Raw genomic sequence first — 27,014 nt, 5'->3', positions numbered from 1 at the left:
GAGACGAGAATCATATGGGAGCCAATCATAGCTACACCTCAAATACCTATGGGAGATGAGAATCATATGGGAGCCAATCATAGCTACACCTCAACCTGAGACATTGCCAGATCCACCCAAGCAGTATCAAAAATTCAACCCCTTTTAGTGCAGTCACTGGCTATTCACCTTCACAATGTACTGCAAGTATTTACTTATAAGCCTTCATTAGCAGTGACCCTCAAAGAAGGCAAACCAATTCCAGCTTGCTGAAGAAGCAGTCTAACACAGATGCCAAGGTCTAGAGTCTGGAAACATTCAGACCTTAGTTACCTCCTGAGCCTGTTTTCTCCTGGGAATTTAAGCAACTTGCCTCCCAACTCCATAGAGGTGGAAGAGCATGGTAGTAGCTACCTACTAAGTTTGCTGCTAGAATCAATGGGATGACCACTCAGTACTGTGTGTACTTACTGTTTTGGATCAATTAGTCACTGAAAGGGTTAACACTGTTGTCTTCTCTTCTGAATTATCTAGCATCCAATATAATCACTGGTACATATCCAGTGATTTTAAATGGTTTTCTGTTTGCTTTTGTTAGACACGGGACTTGAACTCAGGGACTGGACACTGCCCCTGAGCTTTTTTTGCTTAAGGCTAGGGTTCTATCACTTTGAGCTACACAGTGCCACTTCCGGTTCTCTGGTGATTAATTCAAGATTAAGAGTCTCATGGACTTTCCTGCCTAGTTGTCCTGAGTAGCTAGGATTAGTCATGAGCCACAAGCTCCCAGCTTTCCACTATATATTTAATAAATATGCAAAGGATTTGGTATGACTTACTCATTTGACCTAAGAGGAAATCAAACCTCCATGAATATATGTGATTGGTTATCAACTAGAGACAAGAGACAAATATACTTCTGTTTTTCAGTCTCCTGCGATTAAATTATATCCCATGCCAATGTCTCATGTAATTTTTTTAAAAATCTGGCTGCACAGCGTATGGAATTAAAAACTGAACCATATTTATTTACTTCACCATGCCAATTGGAAGAAGAAGGGAAAATATAGTATCTAAAACTACTGAACACAGACAAAACCAGAACATGAAATTATTCTCTCCATCAAGTAAATATTTAATCTGGCTTAAGTTCCTGGAAAAGAGCATGCATGGTGGAATAAACATGGGTTCTGGGAGTAAGGAGGCTGGACACTGGCTCTCAGCTTCATGCTTGCTGTGTGGTTGGAGGCTTGTTGCTTCAATTCCCAGAGCCTCTACTTGCCTATCTCTAAAAATGGGTATCACAATGTCTACCTTTTCGGGGTAACCACTAATGGGGCCAACATTTTTTAAAGGCTGCTGAAAAATCTAAAGTTAGAATAATCAAATACTCAACATTATTGGATTTCAACATTTTAAATGATGACTTTATGGAATATCTCAGTAATAACCACCTTCTGGTCACAGGTGTGAGCACTTAGTTATTACTATGTGTGGGAAAATATAACACGGATCATATAGTAGGTGTTCAACCACAGATATCTAAGTTGGTTTCAGTTACTATGGTTATTATCACATTCTAGATACAAAACAATCTTGGGTTTGTAATAAATGCAGACTACTTTGCCCTTACCTCCCTAGATAGTTAGCTGAAACTAGTACATGGGCCCAGAAAAGGCCAGCATATGCAAGTCATCAGGGTGACCCTTAAGAAGGTGGCTGAGGCCAGGCATCAGTGGCTTACACCTATAATCCTAGTTACTCAGGAGGCTGACATCTGCGGATCTTGGTTTGAAGCCAGCCTATGCAGGGAAGTCTGTGAGACTCTTATCTCTAATTATCTACCAGAAAACTCGAAGTGTCACTGTGGCTCAAAGTTGTACAGCATTAGACTTGAGCAAAAGAGCTCAGAGATAGCACCCAGGCCCTGAATTCAAGTCCTACTACTGACCAAATAACAACTAACAATGACAGAAGAAAAAAAAGAGAAAGAAATAGAAAGTGGCAGACTAACTACTGTTAAACACCAGAAAATTGGTACTTGGTGGGGGTGGAGTCAAGGGGTAGACGAATGAAGAGAGGACGTAGCCAAAAATTCAATGTATATCCTATAAAAATTAAGAAAAGTGAGAGAAGAGGAAGAAGGGATGGGTGAGAAGGTTGAAACGGATGACACTGATCAAGACACATTGCATTCATAAACTGCTTTGTTAAATGGCAACTCCTTGCTACAATTAATTAAAGGTAATAAAAAATTTTTAAAAAGAAAGTCCTACGGCAGAGAACCTTCACATTTGCACTGTGAATCCCCCTAAACTGTCGGCCATAGTCCTTATATTGATTTTCTGTGTAAATCCACATTGCCACACATTGTTTTGTTCCCAGACTGCCTCAAGCGCCTAGAATCAGCCTGAGGGAGGCAATCAACTAATGAACTCATGAAAAGGTGACTTGTTACACAGCAGCAATAGGAGAACCATGCTACGCTGGAAATTATAACCAAGACCTATTCTAACAGGCTGTCTCTCCCTGTCTAGAAAGCACAGTATTTCCAATTTACACATCAATTCATGATTAATTTTCACCTCCTTGGAAAGTCTCTCTTACCTTTTGTTCTGTCTTTAAGATGCACTATGATTATTTGCTTATATCTAACATTCCCTTTACGACTTTGTGTCCTGTGAGTTTCTAACTGATTTTTATTCACCTTTGCATTCACAGCATCCAGTGGCATGCTGTTTTTGAACATATGGTGCAGTACTGTCTTCTAATATGTCCCTGAGAGGCCACTAGTGTTCAGGTACAAGAGCCTGACATTCATATGAACTGTAACATGGAAGGTTTTCCAGCCAGAAAGAGCACTAACCTAACAGTCCATGTAGAAACATGCCCAGGCTGGGCAGGTGTGGCAAACACTTCATTGCTCTTGAACAACAAAGAGACACCAGGGGGTAATAACAAATTAACAAGCTGCGAATCACTTTGAGCACTCTGGTAAGTAGATACTGTTCTGCCAGAATTTAGTTTTTTGTTGACCTTGTTAACCTCCGTCCAAATAAGTTCTTCAAAGTGGTGTTTCATAATAATTGTTCCAATCTTCTCTCTCTCCCTCTCCAATACACACCACTCCCCTGCCTAAACACATTCAGGCCACATGGGACAGTAGAAGACAGAGTTATTTGCCAACAGCAGGAGTTCTGAGATTTCACTCTGAAATGTTTGGATTTCTTTTCTCCATATTTTCAACTCTAAGTATTAATTGAAGGACCTGGACAATCCCAGACCACCCTGAACACGCAGGCAGGTGAAACCAGTTTACTTCATGCCAACAGAAGAGATTCAGGCAACATTCACACAGTGAACTGGATTTCTGGTAGCTGTCTGATTTACTGACCTCTGGAGTGTTCTTTCCAAGAGGGACATGGGCAAGCAGGAAACAGGACACTTCATTATATCAACAATGAAACTGGAAGACATGTGTGCCATGCAATGATCAGACTGGAGCTGTGCCACAGGACTAGCTGAATCTGATATACAGTTAGTGACAATAAGATTTTTTTTAAGAACAAATTCCTGCTGTTGACAATGAGAAAAAAAACAGCATTTTGAGGTAGGGTATAAATAATGAACCCAGGGTGTTCAGCATGTTGGGTAAGCAGTCTACTACTCAAGTCACACCCCCAGCCCAAGAAGCACTCATTTTCATTCATTCTTTCTTCTTTAAAAAATTATATAATATTTTTAATATATGGGCCATATATTTAGATATATGCATATACATATTATATGTATAGATATATACATGTGTGTATATATATTGAGTACTGAGATACATTTGAGCCCATTCTTTTCAATTAACTCTCCATGGAAGAGTTACATAATAATACCACAAACAAACAAAAACCCTCCCAGTTTTTAATATGGACAGGAAAATAAGGCTATAGGTATATGTCACTTGATTTTTTTATTTTTTTTTTATTATTTTTTCTTATGTGGTGCTGAGGAATCGAACCCAGGGCCTCATACATGCAAGGCAAGCACTCTACCACACTGAGCCACCTTCCCAGCCCCTTGATTTTTTTATTTTAAACTTGGTCTTTGTCCAATTAACTCTCTACCTCCACACCATTATACATGCAGGGATTTCTAAGACCTTATTCATAAGCTGGATTTTCATCTTCACATTTTATTTCTTTGAGCTAGGTTTTCACTGACTATTTAGACTGCATCAGTCCTCAAGGACTGATAGGAATCAGTGTGGAAGGAGAGGGTGGAATAGCATGAGGAAGTTGTCCTTAGTTTTCTTCCAATTGAGTCAAAGGACAAAATTCTATCTCGTTGCTTACAAATCCTTACTGCCAGGGGTATCTGTCTTCTACTACCAAGTACTGCATGGAGATGCCAAAGAATCATTAACTATTGGATCATCAATGTCAATTTTTACAAATTCCAAACAAAAAAGATGAAAAAGTGTCATGGAAGATGTTGAGGAAGAACTTGGATTTCTCAATAGTGGTAATATTATAGAGGAGAATGAAGTCTTTTAGTCAGGGCCTGGAGTAAAATAACTTGTAAGCAAAGCCCGTACATAACTGAAAACCTAACAGAAGTCTGCATATAGATAAAAGAGCCAAAGGCTGTCAAACCTCAGCTCTTCCAGGTACCAGCTGAGGGAACCAAAGCACATAACCTAACCTCTGAATTCCTCCCCTCCTGCCTCCAATTCTCTATGGTCATATTGTTAGCATTAATAAGATAATTTATCTGTCATAGGAACACAGTAGCCAGCACACGGTAAATGTTAAATAAGTGATAACATTCACTGCTATTATTGTAATAAACCAAAAAGGAGATAAGAGTAAAGGGATGGTTCTAGAACTGAAGGAACAACAGAGGGGGACATTTTACAGATTGGCTGTGTGGCATATTGACAAAGGAATTGAAAATGCCAAAAATGTCTAAAAGTTGGGTAATTATAGAACCAGCAATATAGAACCAGTTCTGTATGTGTAAGTGTGCATCCATGTGAGCACCATTCCTGGAGCTTGAACTCAGGGCCTGGGTGCTGTCTGAGCTTTTTTTATGCTCAAGGCTAGTGCTCAACTACTTGTGCCATAGTTCCACTTCGGGTTTATTGGTGGTTAGTTGGAGATAAGAATCTCATGGACCTGGCTAGCTTTGAACCCATTCTTCAGATCTCAGCTTCCTGAGTAGATAGAATGGCAGGCCGGAGTCATGAGCACCCAAAAGATTCCATTTTTGAGTTTGTTAATTTTACATAGTCAAAATGAAAGAAAAAGGAAAGACAGGGAAGCAAAAAATATGCTCTATGATCCAATCACTATGAGGGCTAAATAAATTTTAAAAAACAGTTCATGAAAATTACACTAACTTTTTCAAACAGGCAAGATATAGAAATCAAGCCACTTTTAGGGGGGAAAAGGTTTCTCAAGAAAAAGTCGTGAGATTTAATTTAAAACATTTTTTGAAACAGCAAATATAACTTACTCTTTTATAAAAGCAAACATCAGACTATAGACTCATAAATTTAAATCCCATATTCCCAACTCATAACACATACTCGACATTATGCAATGAGAATGGAATATAGCCCAATAAAAGGTAGGAAAATATGATAAGAAAATATAGGAATGATTCTATTTTAAGTGTCAGATATAAGCACTAGAAAACAAATTCAGAGTCTCCTATTTAGCCAGGTACTGGTACTTCACACCTGTAATACTAGCTATATTGGAGGCTGAGATCTGAGGATCAAGCTGTCTGGGCAGAAAAATCTTCAAGACTCCAGCAAAAATCTGGGCCAAAGGAATGGCTCAAATGGTATAGTACAAGCTATAAGTAAGAAAGCCAAGTAATCACAAGACCCTGAGTTCAAGTATGAGTGTCCTATTTAATTCCAAGTGACAGTAGAGAAATATTATCAGTTATTTGGGTAATTTTAAAATAAAAAAATCAAGGTCAACAAACATTCTTGAGTAATAATGGTTCTTCTCTTAGAAATCCCACCACAAAAAAAGTGCTTATTTAATCATAGTCTAAGTCCCTGAGCCTGGAAAAGTATAAAGTACTATTTTTAGCATAGCTACAAATCTAGCTTTCTCTCTCTGGTCATTTTGTGTTAATCTTTAAATAAAACGGCGTAAAGTGATTAATCTCCAGAGACAAACCTAAGAATTTATTCAAAGTAAATCACTGCTATGATATTACTGAAAAGAATCCTCTTTGTGTTAACTTCATTATTTAGGATGTCCCATGCTGATCAAATACACAGTGTCATCTTCATTAAATATAATTAAGATTCCCTAGGCAGACACACTTCAAATGAAGGGGAGCAGGAATCTCAATTTTTTATACAACTGCTTCGTTTTCCAAAACTCATTCATATTTAATTTTCAAGGATGCTTTGCAGCACATTGAATATTTAACAGTCAGAAGGTTTTCAAACCAGAATGCTAAATGTCAACCTGGTCCTCCAAAAATATTTATTTCATTTGCAGCAAATTAGCTGGACCTCCCTTCAGAAACAGGAGAGAGGTGGGGAGAAGGTCTTTATACTTTAATTCACATTAAAACATTGAGATAATATCGATCAACATAATTAGTGCATGTAAGAGATTTAATTTTAAATACCAGGCTTATTAAGTATTGTGGAGTTTTAAAGCAGTGCTGCTCACATTATAAATGGAGATAATCTTTCAAAAACTCATCCCCCTCTCCTTTCCAGATTCCAGCCTGCATCATGCAACATACATTACCATACAGAATAGATGTGATAAGTCAGCGCCAGCCAGACAGAAAGGGAAATTCTACTAGCACTAGGCCAATTAGCAATACAAAATGACAACTGAGAATCCCTATTCGCTGTCAGAACCTAGTAAGAAGGGAACATATAAAATCCATTTTGATATTTGTATGCAGCAAATATTCTAGTGCCATAGTATTGGCTGGGGTTAACCAGCAGTACTTTCTGATCTTTACCAGACAAAAGAATAAAATGGGAGATTTTTTTTTATAGGTTTGTATACTCATTCCAACATTGTAAGTGGTAACATAATCTACTTTCAAAGAGAAAGGATACTGCTTTTCACCCCTGATAGAAGAATAAAATGTACAGAGAAAAAGAATAGAAAATCGCTAAGAGCCGGTGGCTCATATCTGTAATCCTAGCTACTCAGGAGGCTGAGATCTGAGGATCGCGGTTCAAAGCCAGCCCAGGCAGGAAAGTCTGTGAAACTCTTATCTCCAATAAACCACCAGAAAACCGGAAGTGGCACTGTAGCTCAAGTGGTAGAGCACTAGCCTTGAGCTGAAGAGCTGAGGGATAGTGCTCAGGCCAAGAATTCAAGGCCCATGACCAAAAAATTAAAAAAACCCTAAGAGTTAATAGAATCCATGAGACATCAGCTCATCCTGGGTCAAAATTCAGTTTCTCCAATCCTTAAAATCTTAGCAAATGCTAGCAGATGAAATGCTTTCAGAGCAGGATCCAGTATATGTGTGTTCTCATTGCTACTGCACAGAACAGGGCATCACGAGACTTCTTCAGGAAAGAACTTCTCCCACCTCAAGCCCAGGAGAGGACTACAATTTGCTCTGATTGGGGGGACTGAAATGGCTTCACGTTTTGGTAATGTCACTTTGAACATGTCAACAGCGATCAGTCTGAACATCTACTGGACAGCACTCAGTGATTCTAGTTTGGGGATTATCTTTGATCTATAACAATGTTTATAGAAATAGAAAGGGGGACAGGAAAATGGCACCCTCATTTCTTGAAAGCAAGGAGGTCTGCATCTGTACCATACTGCTCTATTCATGTCATTTAATGAGAATCAAATAGGTTTAGATTCAAGTGGCAGAGTAGTTGCCTACAGAGTAGTTGCAAGGCCCTGGGTTCAATCCCCAGTACCATCCTCCATCCATTACCAAAAACAAAACCTAAAGCAATCAAATTATTTTTCATTAGTTTTATTAAAGATATCTTTTAAAGGACAAATCTCTAACTCTCTCTGTTGGATTTTCCTCTCTATTTAACAAGAGAAATCATGAAAACCTGACTTTGAATTGTGTGTTACAGGCCAAAGGTTTACTGAGTGCATAAAAGCGTTCCACTAATTAATTAGTTGGGATTTCCATGCCTCTCTGTCTAGATGGAAGAGGAAAGAAGGAAAGGAAAATGGAAGAAAAGTTCACAGCAATAGCTGAGGGTCTCTTAGAGCAGGGGGGTCCTGGCATCTATAAAGAAGAGAACAGTCTCTTGATGTACATGGAAAATAAATAAATGTGGAAACTTTGCACATTAGTAGGAATGGGAAATTGCTTCATTTCATTGATTTGCAAACTCTAACTTAATTACTTCTTCCCCTAATACCACTCGCCTCACTCACAGCTTCTTGCCTCACTCACAGCTTCTTTAAACTTGATTCTAAAAGAATCAAGTTAAAGGGCAATCAGCCCTCTCAGGACTTCTCATTCCAAAGCAAGTCATAGCAGGCTGCAACTTTTCTTTTCTTCTGGGAATAATGTGTTATTCTCATTAATAACTTGTTTGTATCTCATTCCCAAACTCCAACCCCCCCCACCCGCTACTTATTAAGGCACTTGCTGTTCTCATAGCCCCATAGATAGACATTAACAGATAGACATTAATTACTGCTTCATTTACCTCCAGTGAAAGATGAATGAAAAAGAAAGGGCAGATGAAAGGATTAATTCTATTCATAACTTGGAATCATGCGAGTACCTAAGAGTAGCTCAGATACCTATACACACAACCAGCCTTAAAACAAATAAATGGCAGTTTGTGATCTTACTCTGTGAGCACATGACTGATCTGCAGGTGTGGATGCCACTACAAAAAAGGCCACTTTAAGCCAGGCCCTGGTGGCTCACACCTGCAATCCTAGCAACTCAGGAGACTGAGATTTGAGGATCCCAGTTTAAAGCTAGCCAGGGCAGGAAAGTTTGTGAGACTCTTGTCTCCAATTAACAATCAAAAAGCTGAAAGTAGAGCTGCAGTTCACATGGTAGAACCCTTAAGCATAAAAGCTCAGGTACAGTGCCTGAATTCAGGGCCCAGGACAGAAGCACATATGTACTGTGCTTGCATGCACATGTGCGCACACACAAAAGGGCACGTTTTCAACTAACAAACATGCATTCTAGTGATTGTGGCTTGTCCCAAGCTTGTTTTGCTCAAATGCAAATTCTTACTCCTGATTCTGATCTTAACAAGGTAACCTAGCTCATATAATCTAATAAAGTAATGTTGGAGTGGGCTCTAATAATAGAGATTCAGTTCAATCCAGGTCCTAGATCACCTATCTATTTAAAGGCAACAATAATTTTAATAATAAACACATACCCAGAACAAAAGCCAAACTAAACTGGGCACTAGTGGTTTACATCTATAATCCCAGCTACTTAGGGGGTTAAGACCTGAAAGAAAGGTTCAAAGGCAGCCCAGACAGAAAATTTGTGAGACAAGACTTCATCTCCAATTAACCAGCAAGAAAAGCTGGGCTGGAGGCATGGCTTAAGTGGTAGAACACTGGCAGTGAGCAGCAAGTAAGCTCAGCGTTTTAAGCCCCAGGATCAGCACATACATACATACCCACATAAACACACAAATCACACAAATTCCTAAGAATTCATAACCACATGAAAATCCTATAGGCAGGTTGTTCAGCTTTGCCTACAGTTTTCTGAGATGCCATAAAATTAACAATGGTCAATGCTCTATTTCAAAGGGACTCCCACCAACCATTCTTTGTTCTGTATTTAGGTTCCCTCCCAAGGCCTCACAAGCAGGCAGAAGAATGCACTGTTGCTATTATCTCATAGAAACCTGCAGTGTCCAGGGGAAAGTCTAACCAGTTAAAACACACCACACATATGGGATCAATTAAGTGGAGATAACCTTTATATTTGGGAAAGTATTGCAATGTGAGCTATCCCTGTGAATGTCTGACCTACATCTGAAACTGAAAAATAGCAATGATTCTAAAGATTTACGCCCTTCAAGCTACTGCATTTGAACGTCAGTAAATACAGCATAGTGGAAAAGATACCAGATAAGGAATTATGTGAGCTACATGGAGAAGAAGCATGTCAAAACTAAACAAGACTTTTCAAAGCATCCATTATGACGTAGGCATCTTACAGGGAAGATAAAGGATGTCTGATAGGTTTGTTTCAAATCTTGAGTAAATTTCAAGTTGACAATCTTTGACTATATATTAATCATTGAGAAATTCTTCACCATTTCTGTCAGTTTAAACCCTTGGAGTATCCTGTTTTTTATTCCCTCTGTCTCTGACCTTAAGTACTAATTTCTCAATGCTATTTTTGGCAAATGACCAAATATCTATTTTTTTTTCTGGGCTTGATTTATAGGAACTTCAGAAGAATTAGAGAGCAGAATCAGAAAACCCAGTATTATGGTATTATGACATATATTCCATTAGGAAAGAGAAAAGAGTGCCAAAGTGCCCCGTGGTGGCAGAGCAAGGCATATACTGGGTATGGATACATGGAGAGGTAGTTAGGGCTCTTCTGCTTGTAAAGTTCAAATCCTTATTCTCGAACCACTCACTAACAGTGACACTTTAGGCTAGTTACTTGGGCACATGCTTGCTCATGCCTGTAATCCTAGCTTCTCACGAGTCAGAAGTTGGGAGAATCAAAGTTCAAGACCAACTTTGGCAAAGAGTTCACCAGACTCCATCTCAACAGAAAATGCTAGGCATGGTGGAATATGCCTGCCATTCCAGCTATGGTGGAAGAGTAAATAGGAGGATGGTAATCCTGATGGGCCTGAACAAAAGGTGAGAGCCTATCTTAAAAATAACTAGAGCAAAGGGCTGGAGATGTGACCCAAGTGGTAGAGCATTTGCCACGCAATTAAAAGCCCAGTCATGAGTTTAAACTCTAGTACCACACACATACACAAAGAGAAACAGGAATCTCGCCAACTTATAAGATTGCTATAGTAAAAAAGAAAAAGCAAAGCAAAAGGTCCAGGAATATAATAAATACAAATAAAACTATCATCATTTAATTATCATTAAATGTTTGTTCCATTGTTTGTTCTCTTAATTTTATTTTCTTGTAAAGATGCTGTACAGAAGGGTTATAGTTACATCAGTAAGGTACATTTCTTGTCGAGCATCCTTTGTTTTTCTCCTACTAGCCCTTCCCTCCCTCACTTTCCCACTCCCCTTCCCCCCCCCCCATCATAGTTATACTCAGGAGGATCATAGTTGGAAGCCAGACTAGGTAAAAGGTAGTGAGAGTAACTATCTCAAAAGCACATCTGGTATGGAAACACATGCCCATAGTAGTCCCAGCTAACGCAAGGTAGAGATTTGCTGGCCTCAACAAAAGAATGAGACTCTATCTAAAAGACAAATAAAAAAAAAAAAAGGACTGGAATGGGTATATGGCTAAAACACTTAGCAAGCTTAAGTGCCTGAGTTCAATCTCCAGTGCTGGAAGAAAAAAAAAAAAAAAGATATTCCAAGGAGCAGGCAAGATACCATGCATAGTAGCTGGCTGTAGCTCTAGCTATAGGCTGAGGAGGTATTGCTTGAGCCCAAGGTTAAGGCCAGCCAGAGTAAGCTAGGCTACAAAGGCAAGGCAGACCCCATAATCCTGCCATTTAATTATTCTTTCAATACAGAAAGTCACTTCTGGATCCATTCTTTTCTGAAACTCTTTTTTGGCTTGTGATAATGTCCTACTGGCCATTATCACCCTTAGAAACTTGGTGAATTTCACAGGGAAAATATTTTACAAAGTGAAGTATTAAATATTTCACTATTCTTATTTCTTTCTCATGATCAAGGCAACCTGAAGCACAAACCAGGCTTGTAATTTAAGAAAAGTCACAGTCAAGTAATAAAGAACAAAAAACAAAAACAATCTAAAACAACATGATGTTGAACCATGTTGCACAGAACGAGATACAGAGTCAATTTCACAAAATACTATTCACAAGGTATGCTTCTGAGAAAAATGAAAATTTCCCACATATAAAGTACTTACATAGTGATCACTATTCATTACCAGACTAGCTTATCATTTTTTTCAAAAGAGTCAAATAATTTATAGCGGCTTACCACGATTCCTCCTTTCAGCTAAAGCAGCAAGGATAGTCTCATAATTAGTTTTCATTGAAAGCTAGTAAAAATAAAAGCAAAAAGCAAACTCAAAAAAAAATCAGCAGAAGCTTTAGGAGTCTTTTCAGAGCCTGGCACCATTTATATCATAGAGTTTAACAATCACAAGGAGTTGGAATGCTCATGTTTCATTATACTACCAAAACCAAGAAAAAAGCATAGAATAATTTCCAGATGGGGACCTTTTCTTGTACAGATTTTTCAATTCAACATTGTTCTGGAAGCTTTAGTCATCTGAATACAGAGCTGTAACAATGCTATGAAAGAATCTGGCTTGGAGATAAACAGACTTCACATACTCCATTTATTCATTAGAAACAGAGAACAAAAAGAATAAAGGATGCAAAACTCTCCTACAAACAGAACAACCAGGCGCTGGAAAACAATACAGTTCAACCTCAAGTCACCAGTTTCTCTCTAGAGACTATTTCTGACTTTTTCTAATTATCAAGTATAAGGTCCCATTTATTATAACATCCTGTGTTGGTAAGTTTCTATTTTCTTTATAAACTTAACATTTAAAAAGTGCAAAGATTTAGAGAGTCATCCGTTTTAAGTGGCTTCAGAAATTTAAAACATAACAAAAACAGAGCACAGCAGATCAGCACCCATAACATATGGGGCAAAAGGAGCACTGGAAGTAAAAGATTCACTTTTTAGGACTCTAGCTGGCCCCAGATGAGTCATGCCTTTCTTGAGTGCAAGTTTTTTGTTGTTGTTGTCCGGTCGTGGGGCCTGAACTCTGGGCCTGGGCGCTGTCCCTCAGCTCTTCAGCTCAAGGCTAGCACTCTACCACTTGAGCCACAGTGCCACTTCCGGCTTTTTGCTTATGTGGTGCTGAGGAATCCAACCCAGGGCCCCAGGCATGCAAGGCAAGCGCTCTACCACTGAGCCACCTTCCCAGCTCCTTGAGTGCAAGTTCTAAGAACTGCTCCTCTATGTTCCTCCACACCAGCACACACCGAGCATCCAAATATAGAAACACTCCTACCTCTGTAAAAGCACCTCGGTTCCAAATGGAAATGCCTCTTGTTATGTTTTAGATATGATACCCTCTCCCCTCCTCAAAACCTTGTTTGAAGGCATGGCCCTCCGTTGGTGGCAGTATTGAGAGGTGCTTGAACCATGAAGATGCTAATTCATTGATGGGTTCATGCTGAACAAGCTCTTAGGAGGGGAGGTCTGGTTGCAGGAAACAAGTAACTGACATATATCTTTCAGTTCACATTTTGTCCTCTTCCTGTTTCTCTCTGCCTGTTATGGACTGAACTGTTTTGTTCTCCCATACCATTTCAACATTATATTTTATCTCCCCAGGAACTATGGCATTAAGCCACTATGTAATGAAACCTTTCAGCCAGGCACAGTGGCTCACAACTATATAATCCTTGCTACTGGAGAGGTGGAGATTGAGAGGATCATGGTTTGAGGCTAAAGTTCACAAGATCCCATCTCAAGAGAAAAAGTTGGCGCTGTGGTGCACACTTTTCATCCACAGCTATGGCAGAAAGCTTAAACAGGAGGATCACAGTCTGGGCTGGCCTGTGCAAAAAGTTGGGAGTCGACTTAGAAAATAACTACAGTAGGGGCTGGGAAGGTGGCTCAGTGGTAGAGCACTTGCCTTGCATGCCTGAGGCCCTGGGTTCGATTCCTCAGCACCATATAAGCAAAAAGAAAAAAGCCGGAAGTGGTGCTGTGGCTCAAGTGGTAGAGCACTACTAGCCTTGAGCCGAAGAGCTGAGGGACGGCACCCAGGCCCAGAGTTCAGGCCCCACCACCGGACCCCCCAAAAAAAGAAAAAAGAAAATAACTACAGTAAAAATGGACTAGAGGCTGAAGTGGTAGAATGCCTGCCTACATATAGCAAGCATGAAGCCTTGAGTTCAAACCCTAATACTTCTCTACCCCGAAAAAAATCCTTTGTTTTTCTCAGGTACTTTGTCATAGTAATGCAAAATGACTAAGAGACTTCTCAGAAGCTCCAACCATGATATTAAAAACAACCCACCCACAATTTTTTTCCATTATGGAAAACCTATAAAAGAAGATAAAATGGTATATTAAGCATCCACATATCCATTATTATCCGCTCATACTTAATACTGTCCATTCATATGCCTACTTTCCCCAATCTAGACTTCTGAGGAAAATTAAACATACACTGTCAAATGGTTTGTAAAACCAAAGCCTAACACTTCTAAGACTTGACAAAAATAATACCACAAAGAGTATACGAATCATAATTCTCTAATACTATCAAACCCTCACTCATGTTGAAATCAGAGTGCTGTACTGACCATGCACACTAGGAAGAGGACCACACCATGGCCTCTCATGGTTTTGCTTTAGATCTGTGGCAGTATTTACAACATAATATGGTTTCGTTCCTGGGGCTGAAATCACTGCAGGCTTCACCTTGTAGCTGAAGTGCTACCTTTTTCACTTAGAAGGGAGGATATACCAACAGTAACCTAAGGGAAGCCATTTTCTGAGTGGCATTTTCATTATTAGGAGGAAACTAGTCAATGAACCCAGGTCTATTGGATTACTTATGCCCTAAGAACAAGTGGTGGCTCACATTTATAATCCTAGCTTCTCCAGAGGCTAAGATCTGAGAATCTCTGTTGGAAAGCTGACAAATCCATGAAATTCTTGTCCCCAATTGGCCAGCAAAAAGCAGAAGTAGAGTTATAGCTCAAGCGGTAGAGTAGCAATTGCCAAACAATAACACAAGGTCTGGGGCTGGGAGGGTGGTTCAGTGGTAGAGTGCTTGCCTTGCATGCATGAGGCCCTGGGTTCGATTCCTCAGCACCACATTAGCAGAAAAAGCTGGAAGTGGCGCTGTGGCTCAAGCAGTAGAGTGCTAGCCTTGAGCTGAAGAGCTGTGGGACAGTGCCCAGGCCCAGGGTTCAGGCCCCACGACTGACAAACAAACAAACAAACAAGGTATCAGTTCAAGCCTCATGTACTGGCACAAGAGAAAGGGAGAGAAACACTTCTCTTGAAAAGATACTCAGATTTATAGGCTGCAAAAATAATCTAGCAAGTTACCATATATCCTTCAACCATCTTCCCCAATGGTAACAGCTTACATAGGAACTAACAACCGTATACATCTATAGTGACCTGATTTGAGAAAAGTATCAAGACCATCTGAGCAGAGCATATTTCCAATAAACCATGCTGAAACAAGTGGATAACCACATGTGTAATAAGTTGGAACCTTACGTTATGTCATATATCAGAATTAATCCAAATTGGGCTAAGTACAATGGTTCAAGCCTGCAATCCCAGAGTTATACGCTGCACATGACTGTATAAATTCATATTGCTGAAGCCCCTGCATTTTCAGCAAGAATAAACAAATGCAGCTCTAAAGAGTCCTACCTGCTGTATCTCTTCCACAGCCTCCATCTTCTCATCTAAGAAATGGAGCCAGAGGTCTGCTTTATAGGGTAGATGAGATAAAGGACTTAACACACAGGAAGTGCTCAATAAATGGTAACTAATGACTTCCCCCGCAGTAGCCAGAAATGGTTCACAGTATGTGGAAGTTAAGCTGCATTTGGAACAAAGGAGAATTGTGACAAATAAGTTCAAAGTCTATTCCTACAGAGTGCCATTAGTAGCAGTAGATTCTAGCATGGGCTCTAAAGGTAATGTTAGAACTAACATTAGGACTAACTTAGCAGTCACTCTATACAGGTGATGTGATACCACACAGGAGTTACTTAGGTAAAACTACAACTCCAATGCAAGTGCCTTTCTATTCAGGAAGATACTCTCCAGGCTTCGGTAGCTTAGGTTCGAAGCTTTGAGCCCTTCAGCTCATATAATGGCAAATGTTACTATTATCAACTTAATCGACACCAGGCCCTTGGCCAGTTATCAAAGTGAATGTCAGAGGTGGTTTTCTGAGTGTCTTTGAAATGAATGGTTTCTAAAGATAGCAAATGAGCCCTCACTTGGGAAATTAAAGATATGTTCAAGCCATGAAAATTGACCAGTGTTTTAGAGGTACCCCTACCTTTGTATGAATAAGGCTTCAGCCTTGATAAGTTTGCCCCCTAAATGGCCATGAATCCAGCCCTGTTGGAAGATTTCCAGTTGCTAGGTGTTGTCTGCATTGTTGTAATGGCTTTGGTTGGTAAAGCTTTTCATACAAAGCAATGGTGAGAACAACTGACTCTAAGATAGCTGGTCAGACATGGTGGCTCACACTTGGAATTCTAACTACTCAGGAGCTGGAGCTCAAGAGGAGCACAGATTGAAGCCAGCCCAGAAAAAAGTTCATGAAATTCCATCTCAACCGAAGGCTGGGGTATAGTAGCATGTACCTATTATCCCAACTCCAGTGGGAAGTATAAATAAGAGGATCACAGTCCAGGAGATCCCAAGCATAAAAGAGTGCCCTTATCTCAAGAAATAACCAATATAAAGGGTCGACTGACTCAAGGGTTAGAGTCCCTGCCAAGCAAGGCCCTGAGTTCAAATCCAGAACTAAGAAAAAAAGAAGGAAAAGAAAAAAGAAGAGAGCAGAGACTTCATTAAGCAGAGAGTAATTTTGTATGGATGATTTTATGTGTGCTTCCTGATAGGTAGCTGTTAGTGAATGACTTATGTGTAGCAGAATCTTGTCTCTGATTTATTTTAGTTATATCTAGTTGGCAAGGTTGTGGAACAGTAGTAAACCTCACTTACTACTATCAAAATCCACTTCTCCCAAACCTCTAGGTCTTGGACCTACCCAATTGGCTGAGGTTTGCAACAGGTGGTAATGATTGAGAGCTGTGTACAATCTTTAAAAGAAAAGAAAGAGAAAAAAAATGTATGCTTTATAAGATTAAGGGGGAAAAAGTTTTTTGGTTTGGGTTTGGAATGATGCCAATTTAGTATTATAATTATAATTCTGGTTTACTTGTGCTGCTCACAGGATCTGATTGACAGCGAATGGGCAGTCAGTGATAACTTACATTTTGCTGGCAGGAAAAGTTAATTCAGATAGTATGGGTGAGTTTGTTTTAAAGAACTAGAAGGAAACAATGAGTTCACTGTGACTGAGCTCTCAATCTTTTCATTTTAGAGATAAGGAAACTGGGGCCTGAAGCAGATGAATAATTTTTATTTATTTATTTTGGTCGGTCGTGGGGCTTGAACTCTGGGCTTGGGCGCTATCACTCAGCCTTCAGCTCAAGGCGAACACACTACTATTGAGCCACAGCACTCCTTCCAGTTTTCTAGTGGTTTATTGGAGGTAAGAGTCTCACGGACTTTCCTGCCTGGGGTTGGTTTTGAACCGTGATCCTCAGATCTCAGCCTCTTGAGCAGCTAGGATTACAGGTGTGAGCCACCGGCGCCCGGCTAGATAATAATTTTTGCAAGGTCTCCACGTTTCTATTTCTGAATCAGACCTCTTCTGGGAACATGATAGGATCCTTGCATTCTTACTTGGCTGGAACTCCATCAAAAGCCTCCACTGCCTTCCCAAGCTAGAATATTTATTCAGCACCTGGGATTTTCCCACATTTCCACTGCTGAAGGCAAATAGTTTATCAATCAGGTCCAAGAAGCTATTAGTGGATGACAGAGATTTTTGAGTAAATTCTTTCTTCAAGTATTTGTCATTAAATAGATAACAAGGGAGCTGAGACTTTAAAAAACAAAACAAAACAAAAACACCATACCTCCTGCTAATGAATAGCCCCTCACTTGTAAAACTTTAACTTCACTAAGCCTCCCCATCTCTAACCTTGCCTTAAATGATTGACACCATGGAGGAAGGTTGAGCCACAGATACTCACAGAGCTATTAGATAAAGGACAAGCATAAAGTGGGTGTTAGGTCCATGCTGATGGTTTAGATTAGGCCCTTATCCATCTGAGAGGTGATGGAAAACCAAGAACTGAACCTCAATGGGAATGGAGCAGTAGGGAAATATACTAGCTCTGTGTATGTGCTCTACAAAAGGTTAAACTTAATCATCCCATTCTTTGTCCCTTCCCAAATAATCATGTCTCCCAGAAAGGTACTTTCAAGCATGTAGAGTAATAAAACTAGTAATTTGGTAGTATCTGCATGCCTCATATTTTCCTATCCTGGGAGTGGGAGAAGACATGTCTGATTCCAACCCATTTTGAGACTAGGGTTCTGAACGGCCTAGATGCTAGGCTGCTGACCAGGCTGGGAAAGCGCGTAGGTCCTCCGCACCTGTCCCGTGTGGCAAGAATGCTACATCCTGATCTGTTTCCACCCCTCTAACATTACCATATTCTTTTTTTAAAATGTTATTGTAAAGATGCTGTACAGAGGGGTTACAGTTACATAAGTAAGGTAATGCATATATTTCTTGTCAAATATTGTTACCCCCTCCTTTGTTTTTCTCCTATTCTTGTGTATGCATTAAAACAAAATGAATTTTTAAATAACTTGATTGAGAAGACATATAAACATGAAAGAACAGAAGAGCATGCTGGGGTTGAGAGTGGTTGAAGAATCATTGATTCTCACTAAAAACAGCACTGAAATAGTTTCTGCTCACATGTGTGCTGACAGTAGGTCTGTGGCTGTTGGCTTAGAGTTGAAAAGTTAAGCATAGGTCAGGAGCTGACAAATGACTACACTTAAGCTCTTCCTTTTACCCTATAATGGATCCTCCTCCCTGTAAGGAGATACAAACATTTTAAAAACACTAAACCAAGCCAGCACTTCCCAGGATCCTCTACAAAGGCTTCCTGACTTGCTAAGGGAATCCTACAAGAGATGAAGTCATGTTCAAAGAGAATCACAAGCTGTGTTACCACAGCATCCCACTTTCTTTCCCTATTAAGATCTAATCATCTCCTTTGTTTCCCAAGGAATACAACCAATATAGCCACAGGACTGCTAAATTCAATCAGTGGTTTAGAGAATGCAGGGTAGTTGTCCTGGGGTGGTGAATACACCTCCTCAGCCCACACCACTATTTAGATAGATAGATAGATAGATAGATAGATAGATAGATAGATAGATAGATAGATAGATAGATAGATAGATAGATAGATAGATAGATATAGATAGATAGATACACACATACATACATACATACATATACATACATACATACATACATACATATATATAGGTGGATAAATACAGTTAGATAGATAGCTACATCTTCATACACACACCTTTAAAGTGCAAAAGGTTAAACTAATAAGAAAAATAACTAGGTGGTCCACTGTGCATGTACAAAGTTCATAGTGACAAAGTGAAGCTTTATGATGGCTAATTCCAATCTAAAGTTGATCGTAGGATTCCTTTTCTCAACATTCCCCCTTGCTTCCTGTTACAGTGACCTCTTTTAAGCCACAGAAATCCTTCTAACTGCCTTGCTGCACCAGCCTCCTTGCTGTTCACACCACCCTGCCAGGCACTATTTAGAGAGAGATTCTGTTTATGGAGATGACAACCCCCTCATTTCCTGTAAATCTAATCATTTTCTCAATTAGGCCTGCAGTAAACCTACCTTACTCCCTCTCCCTCTCCCCCCCTCTCCCTCTGCCTCTCCCCCCTTTCCCCCCCCCATCCTTTTGGGGCTTGACTTTAGGGCCTGGGCACTGTCCCTGAGTTTCTTTTGCTCAAGGCTAGCACTCTACCACATGAGCCAAAGAGCCACTTCTGGCTTTTTCTGCTTATGTGGTACTAGGGAATGGAATCCAGGGCTTCATGCATGCTAGGCAAGCACTCTGCCACTAAGCTACATCCTCAGCCCAGTGAACCTTTCTTTAATTGTAGCCTCATGGCTTCCCCAGCCATCCTCCCACAATCATTTGATTCACTTTATCTTAATTCATTTTTTAGTTAATAGCACTAGCCACCCTCCAACATATATATACACATATATAGATATATATTTCTCAGTATTCATTATGTCTATTGTCTAGCTTTCCTAACAGAATTCAAGCAGTAAGTAAATCCTTGGGTTCAAGGACTGTTGTCTGCTTTGATAAGTGATGAATTAGAACCAAAATGTCCCTAGCACAGCATATACTCATACTCATACACACAAATACATATTGTCCACCCTCTCCCCCACCCCCACCCCAGAGCTGGGACATAGGTCAGTGATAGGTCATTAGCATATATATATGGTCCTGGGTCCAATTCTGAGCATTGAAAAATATGTACATGTTTATGTATAAGTACATGTATATATGATCACTTCTTAGCCTTTTAGTTAAGATAAAGTGTAATAAATAAATATAAGTTGGGTCAGATAAAGTGTAGGAAATAAATATAAGTTGGGTTACTGTCAGGTACTAGTGGCTAATTCTTGTAATCGTAGGTTGTGGGAAGGCTAAGATTCAGAGAAATCCCATTTTAAAGCCAGCTGGGGCAGCAAAGTACATGAGACTCCGGTTCAAGAAGTAGAGTACCAGATGAGCAAGACTACCAAGTAAGTGTAAATCCAAATTCAAACCCCAGTATGGGTGTGTGTGTGTGTGTGTGTGTGTGTGTGTGTGTGTGTGTGTGTGTGTGTGTGTGTGTGTGTGTGTGTGTGTGTGTGTGTGTGTGTGTGTGTGTGTGTATGCTCATTTTGGCAGCATATAGACTAAAATTGGAATGATACAGTGAAGAGTAACACGGCCTCTGCATAGAATGAAACACAAATCTGTGAAGCATTCCATAATTTTACTAAACATAGATCTACCTTATGATCTAGCAATACCAAAAAATTACAAGCTAAGATAAAATAAAAACACCTGGACAACCATGTTCATTGCAGCACTATTCATCACAGCCAAAGTATTCACCATAGCCAAGGTATGAAATCAGCCTAGCTGCCCCTCAATGAACAAAAGGATCAGGAAAATGTAGTACAGATACACATAGGAATTTTGAGGGGAGGGGGAAATTCAGTCATGAAATTCAATGAATAAACCTACAAAATCCAAGAAAATCAAGGGAAGGAGTCCAATTAAGAGGGATTGGGGGAGACACATGAAGAAATGTTCAACATCCCTAGCCATAAAAGAAATGCAAATCAAAACAACATTGAGATATCACCTCACCCCAGTTAGAACGGCAAAAATCAAGAACTCTAACAACAACAGATGCTGGAGGGGATGTGGACAGAAAGGAACCTTACTTCATTGTTGGTGGGAATGTAAACTTGTTCAACCACTTTGGAAAGCAGTATGGAGGTTCCTCAAAAGACTTCACATAGAACTCCCCTATGACCCAGCAAGCCCACTTTTGGGCATTTACCCAAATGTTTACAAACAAGACCACACTAAAGCTACCAGCACAACTATGTTTATTGCAGCATTATTTACCATAGCTAAGATATGGAACCAACCCAGAAGCCCCTCAGTAGATGAATGGATCAAGAAAATGTGGTATATATACACAATGGAATTCTATGCCTCCATCAGAAAGAATGACATTTCCCCATTTGTTAGGAAATGGAAAGGCTTGGAAAAAATTATATTAAGTGAAGTAAGCCAGGCCCAAAGAAACATAGGTTCCATGGTTTCCCTTATTTGCAATATCTAGTATAGGTATGAGTCAAGCGGAAAAGGTCAGATAATGTGATGTTAGGAAAACGAACCCTTAAATATGTATTTTAATGTTTTCGTTTCTTTCATGCATGTGTTTCTAACACATTTATAAGATTATTTCTTTGTTGCTTTGTATGTCCCTCCCCCACAGTGTAACCCCCGCTTTCACTTTATTTGATGTCAGTATAACATGTGGAGGAGATGGGGACAAACAAGTCATTTAAGGATTCAGGTGGACCTGTTGCAACAAGGAGAATTACAAAATGTCATGTCAAAGCAAGCTTTACAATGTTGGTGTGGGGGGGGTATGATTGGGTGGGGGGGAGGGGGGAGGCTGGGAAGGGAGGTGAAGGGTAAACAAAGGAGGAGGCTGCAATGCTTGGTAAGAAATGTATGCATTATCCTGCCAATGTAATTGTAACCCCTCTGTACAGTATGTTCTCAAATAAAATAAAATAAAATTTAAATAAAAAAAAAAGAAAGAAAATGTGGTATATATACACAATGGAATTCTATGCCTCCATCAGAAAGAATGGCATTGCCCCATTTGTTAGGAAATGGAAAAACTTGGAAAATATTATATTAAGTGAAGTAAGCCAGGCCCAAAGAAACATAGGTCCCATGGTTTCCCTTATTTGTAATATCTAGTATATGTATGAGTCAAGCGGAAAAGGTCAGATAATGTGATGTCAGGAAAATGAACCCTTAGATATGTATTTTAATGTTTTTTTTCTTTCATGCATGTGTTTCTAATGCATTTATAAGATTATCTCTTTGTTGCTTTGTATGTCCCTTCCCCACAGTATAACCCCTGCTTTCACTATATTTGATGTCAGGGGGCTGGGAAGGTGGTTCAGTGGTAGAGCGCTTGCCTTGCATGCATGAGGCCCTGGGTTCGATTCCTCAGCACCACATAAGCAAAAAGAAAAAAGCTAGAAGTGGGGCTGTAGCTCAAGTGGTAGAGCACTATATTTGATGTCAGTATAACTTGTGGAGGAGATGGGGAAAAACCAGTTGTTTAAGGATACAGGTGGACCTGTTGCAACAACGAGAAGTACAAGTTGTCATGTCCAAAATGAGCTTTACAATGTCGGTGCGGGCGGGGGGGGGGGGGGAAGGGGGGGAAGGAGAAGGATTGGGATTAGGGGGGAGGGGGGAGGCTGGGAAGGGATGTGAAGGGTAAACCAAAGGAGGAGGCTGCAATGCTTGGTAAGAAATGTACGCATTATCCTGCCCATGTAATTGTAACCCCTCTGTACAGTATGTTCACAAATAAAATTAAATTTAAAAAAAAAAGAGGGATTGGGGGAAATGATGAAAGGGTAATATTGATCAAGATGCATTATATTCATAAACTGCTTTATTGAAGGGTATACTCTTTTGCACAACTACTTAAAATAAAAATACATTTTCTTAAAGTGCTGGATATTTACTAACTTTTAGGAACGCTAGTAGTTATTCAGAACTTATTATATCCCAGACATTTTGCCTTCATTACCTCCTGACATCCTCACAAAGCTTTGAGATAGGATCTATGGGTTGAGTATTCCTCAGACAAAATTCTTGTGACCATAAGCGTTTTACATTTCAAATTGTTGAATATTTGAATCTATCTAGTGAAATATATGGGGATGGGGCCAAAGTCTAAACATAAAGTTCCTTTATGTCTCATATACATCTTGTATACATTGCCTGAAAATAATTTTACAACATATTTTTCATGTACCTGTATTTTCAGTGTCACTCATCACACGAGGTCAGGATAGAACCCTCTACTTCAGCATCAAGTCAGGTTCAAAGTATAATAAAACAAAGCTTTTCATAATATCATTACTTTATTTACAAGATAAAATTGAGGCAGAAATGGCTTGGGTTAGGCTCTCCAACAGAGAAGTCAGAATGAAAACAAGTCCATCTGATTCTACTTAATTCCAATGCTGTATTTCCTATCCTAGTCCTGCTAGGCATATTTTGTAGATTTTGCTTACTAAAGGGAAAGATCTGAAGTATGAAAAAGCATTACTCTCTCATAAGTTCAGAGAAAGCTCTTACAGAAAAAAACGTGCCTAGAAATATTTATTTGACATCATAAAACATCTCCTAGAAGGAGAGTAAAATGATTAGTAATCAAATAAAATCCTGGGTTCAACTCTAGACTCCTTCTTCTAACTCTTGAGACTCATATGAAGGTAATAATCTTATAAATAAAAATAAGGATGCTTATTGTATAAGAATATTGTAAAGATCAATAAAATGAGATCACACTCATGAAAATGCAGTGTAGTGTCTGCCTCATTATTTGGTCCTCATGGTCAGAATTTGAACAATGAGTAAATATTTGTTAAGCACCTAATATGTGTCAGATATTGTAGGCACTGTAGTGATAAGAACATATCTAATGGTGATGCAGATCAACAATCAACTATTCTAGAATCATACCAGAAATTACACTGAAATATTACATACTAGAACACTATATGCTGCTTAATGCTGAAATTAATGGAGCTAACACGAGAATGGAAAGAAAGTGATAACTGATTGCAAAATCATGAAGCACAAAAAAACAAAACAAAGCTGTAAAAAGGATGGTATTAACAATTGGACGTAGGCACAGTGACTCACACTTGTAATCCTATCTACTCTGGAGGCAGAGATTGGGAGGAAACCATTTTAAGGCCATCTCAAAAAGTTAGCAACAAAAAAGCTGGGCATAGTGGTACATGCCTTTTATCCTAGCTAAGACAGACAGGTAAAATAAAAGGATTATTGCTTAGCAAAAAAGACAAGACCCTAACCTGAAAAATAACCAGAAATATAACTAGAGCAGTAAGGGCTGGTGGTAGAGCAACTGCATAACTAGTGTGATCCTTGCCTCTTTCCTTTGCTCCCTCAAAAAATTTGGAACTACATTGCTCAAAAAGGACTGCACAGGACATTATTTGGAAGTTAGAATTAATTCTGAAAATATTTAGAGTTGGTCTAGTTTACATGCTGTTTATCAAGAAAAATCTTGAGTAAACACATATTTTCTCAACTATTTGCAGACTACACATAAGAATGTCACTAATGATCTCTTTCACTGTCTTCTCCAATCCTAAGAGCACCTTAAATTCCAAAAACTGAAACATCTCAAATATCTCAAATTTCAGATGTGTTTACTTCAAGAAGTAGAGCTAAGCCAAAGAAAGAAGAAAATCAGTGCCCTCCCTTTTTTACAATTAAGACCAATAGAGATGGAGCCATGAGCCTCAGCCACTGTTCCCTAAACACAGACAGATTAGCATTTTAGTTTAATTTCTGCACACCACTTCAGACCACCTGCATCCCTAAACAGTATCAGAAAACAGGCCCTTCTTCGTACATTAATTTTACATCACCTTCTCTCCCAGGCAGCTAGGGAGCTAACAAGCAGTCCCTGCGGCTCAATCTCAACTGACTTGGCATGAATTCAGGCAACGCAACTACAGCTGTTGCAAAACAGCATTTTTCATATAAGGAAGACGTATCAACATGAATACTAACAGTCATGATGATTTAAGATGGGTAAAAAAAAAATGCTTTGAGATATTTGGAACTTGCAAGGACAGATACTCATTTTCCTTTTTAATTGCATAAGCAGATTATGTTCCAGAGGTCCTAAACAAGTGTCAAACCAAGCAGACTGGAAATACATCTGAATTGAGAAAACTAATTTCTCACACAAAGTAGGTTTATATTATTTCCCTACCTGTTTCCTCTATAATCTGCAAGTCTGTAACCTTCACAGCTCATCAATTTTGTTTTTGAATATGTATCCCCCCCAAGACATTTCTTTTAGAGTATCTAGTTTAGTTGAGTAGAAATAATTAAACTGAGCCGGGCACTGGTGGCTCACGTCTGTAATCCTAGCTACTCAGGAGGCTGAGATCTGAGGATCTCGGTTCAAAGCCAGCCCGGGCAGGAAAGACCGTGAGACTCCTATCTCCAATAAACCACCAGAAAAACCGGAAGTGGCGCTGTAGCTCAAGTGGTAGAGCGCTCGCCTTGAGCTGAAGAGCTGATGGACAGTGCCCAGGCCCAGAGTTCAAGCCCCACGACCTACCAAAAAAAAAAAAGAAATAATTAAACTGTTAAATGGCTTACAATGATGGATTTACTAGAGGAAAAAAGTCTAATACATCCATATGAATCTGGATTCCTAATCTTTACTCCTTTATGTCATAACCATATCTATTATGTATGTTCATATCTGTGTGCTCAGTTCCCTTGCAAATCATCCAACATGGTGATATGACAAAAATCACATTGATTCTACCATAAATGAAGAGATGTGGAAAGCTTATGGGTAAGCAATCTCCATTTGACCAAGAAATCTTGCCAGGAGCTGGTCGGTGCTTATACCTGTAATCCTAGCTACTCAGAAAGCTGAGTCTGAGGCTTGGGGTTTGAAAGTTCATGAGACTCTTATCTCCAATATACTACCCAAAGAGCTGGAAGTGGAGCTGTGGCTCAAGTCATAGAGCACTAGCCTTGAGCATAAAAAGCTCAAAGACATTGCCCAGACTCAGAGTTCAAGCCCCAGGGCAGAACAGAAAGGGGGAAGGAGGGGGGGCGAGAGAGGGGAAATCAGGAGCTCTGTTACCCAGCTCTATGAACTAGTAGCTATACATTGCTTTTCCTACAGTTATTAAGGATAAATAAGGATTCTGTACGAATAAACCAGGCCTTTGTACAAAGTTAGTATTCAAACAAGTAGAAATTGTACCGACTGATACATATATTGATTTCATCATAGCAGTGGCAATGTATTTTATGTTTGATGCTTAAGAACCAATGGCATTCTGGGTGCCGGTGGCTCATGCCTGTAATTCTCGCTACTCAGGAGGCTGAGATCTGAGGATCGCAGTTCAAAGCCAGCCCAGGCAGGAAAGTCTGTGAGACTCTTATCTCCAATTAACCACTCAGAAAACCAGAAGTGGTGCTGGGACTCAAGTGGTAAAGCGTTAACCTTGAGCTGAAGAAACCTTGAGCTTGAAGCACCCAGGCAGAGTTCAAGCTCCATGACTGACCAAAAACAAAAATATATATATATGGCATGTGGTCACTCCTGGAATGTGGACACTATCAAAAAAGCATAACTCTTTCTTGCCAGGCATCTTTGGCTAATGCTCGCAATCCTAACTACTTAGGAGGCTGAGATCTGAGGGTTGTAGTTCAAAGACAGCCCAGGCAAGAAATCTCTGAGATTCTTTTTTTTTTTTTTTTTTTGGGGGGGGGGTCCGGTTATGGGGCCTTAACTCTGGGCCTGGGCACTCTC

The 27,014-nt window shown here is 39.6% G+C and overlaps 1 protein-coding gene and 1 non-coding gene across 2 annotated transcripts in view; one reads left to right on the top strand and one right to left on the bottom strand.

Moving 5' to 3' along the window:
- The window catches only part of LOC138808649 (VWFA and cache domain-containing protein 1-like), a 228,165-nt gene that overhangs the window by 155,585 nt on the left and 45,566 nt on the right, over window positions 1–27,014 (bottom strand). The gene's annotated exons all lie outside the window — the stretch shown is intronic.
- On the top strand, window positions 20,746–20,851 carry LOC138808654 (U6 spliceosomal RNA). The gene has a single exon (XR_011366560.1). It is a non-coding gene; the product is annotated as a U6 spliceosomal RNA (small nuclear RNA).

Source organism: Dipodomys merriami, unplaced genomic scaffold, assembly GCF_024711535.1.
Source record: "Dipodomys merriami isolate MVZ:Mamm:240054 unplaced genomic scaffold, mDipMer1.0.p SCAF_464, whole genome shotgun sequence".
Taxonomy (NCBI): domain Eukaryota; kingdom Metazoa; phylum Chordata; class Mammalia; order Rodentia; family Heteromyidae; genus Dipodomys; species Dipodomys merriami.
Note: the sequence above shows the minus strand (reverse complement) of the source record. Positions and strands in the feature narration are given on the sequence as shown.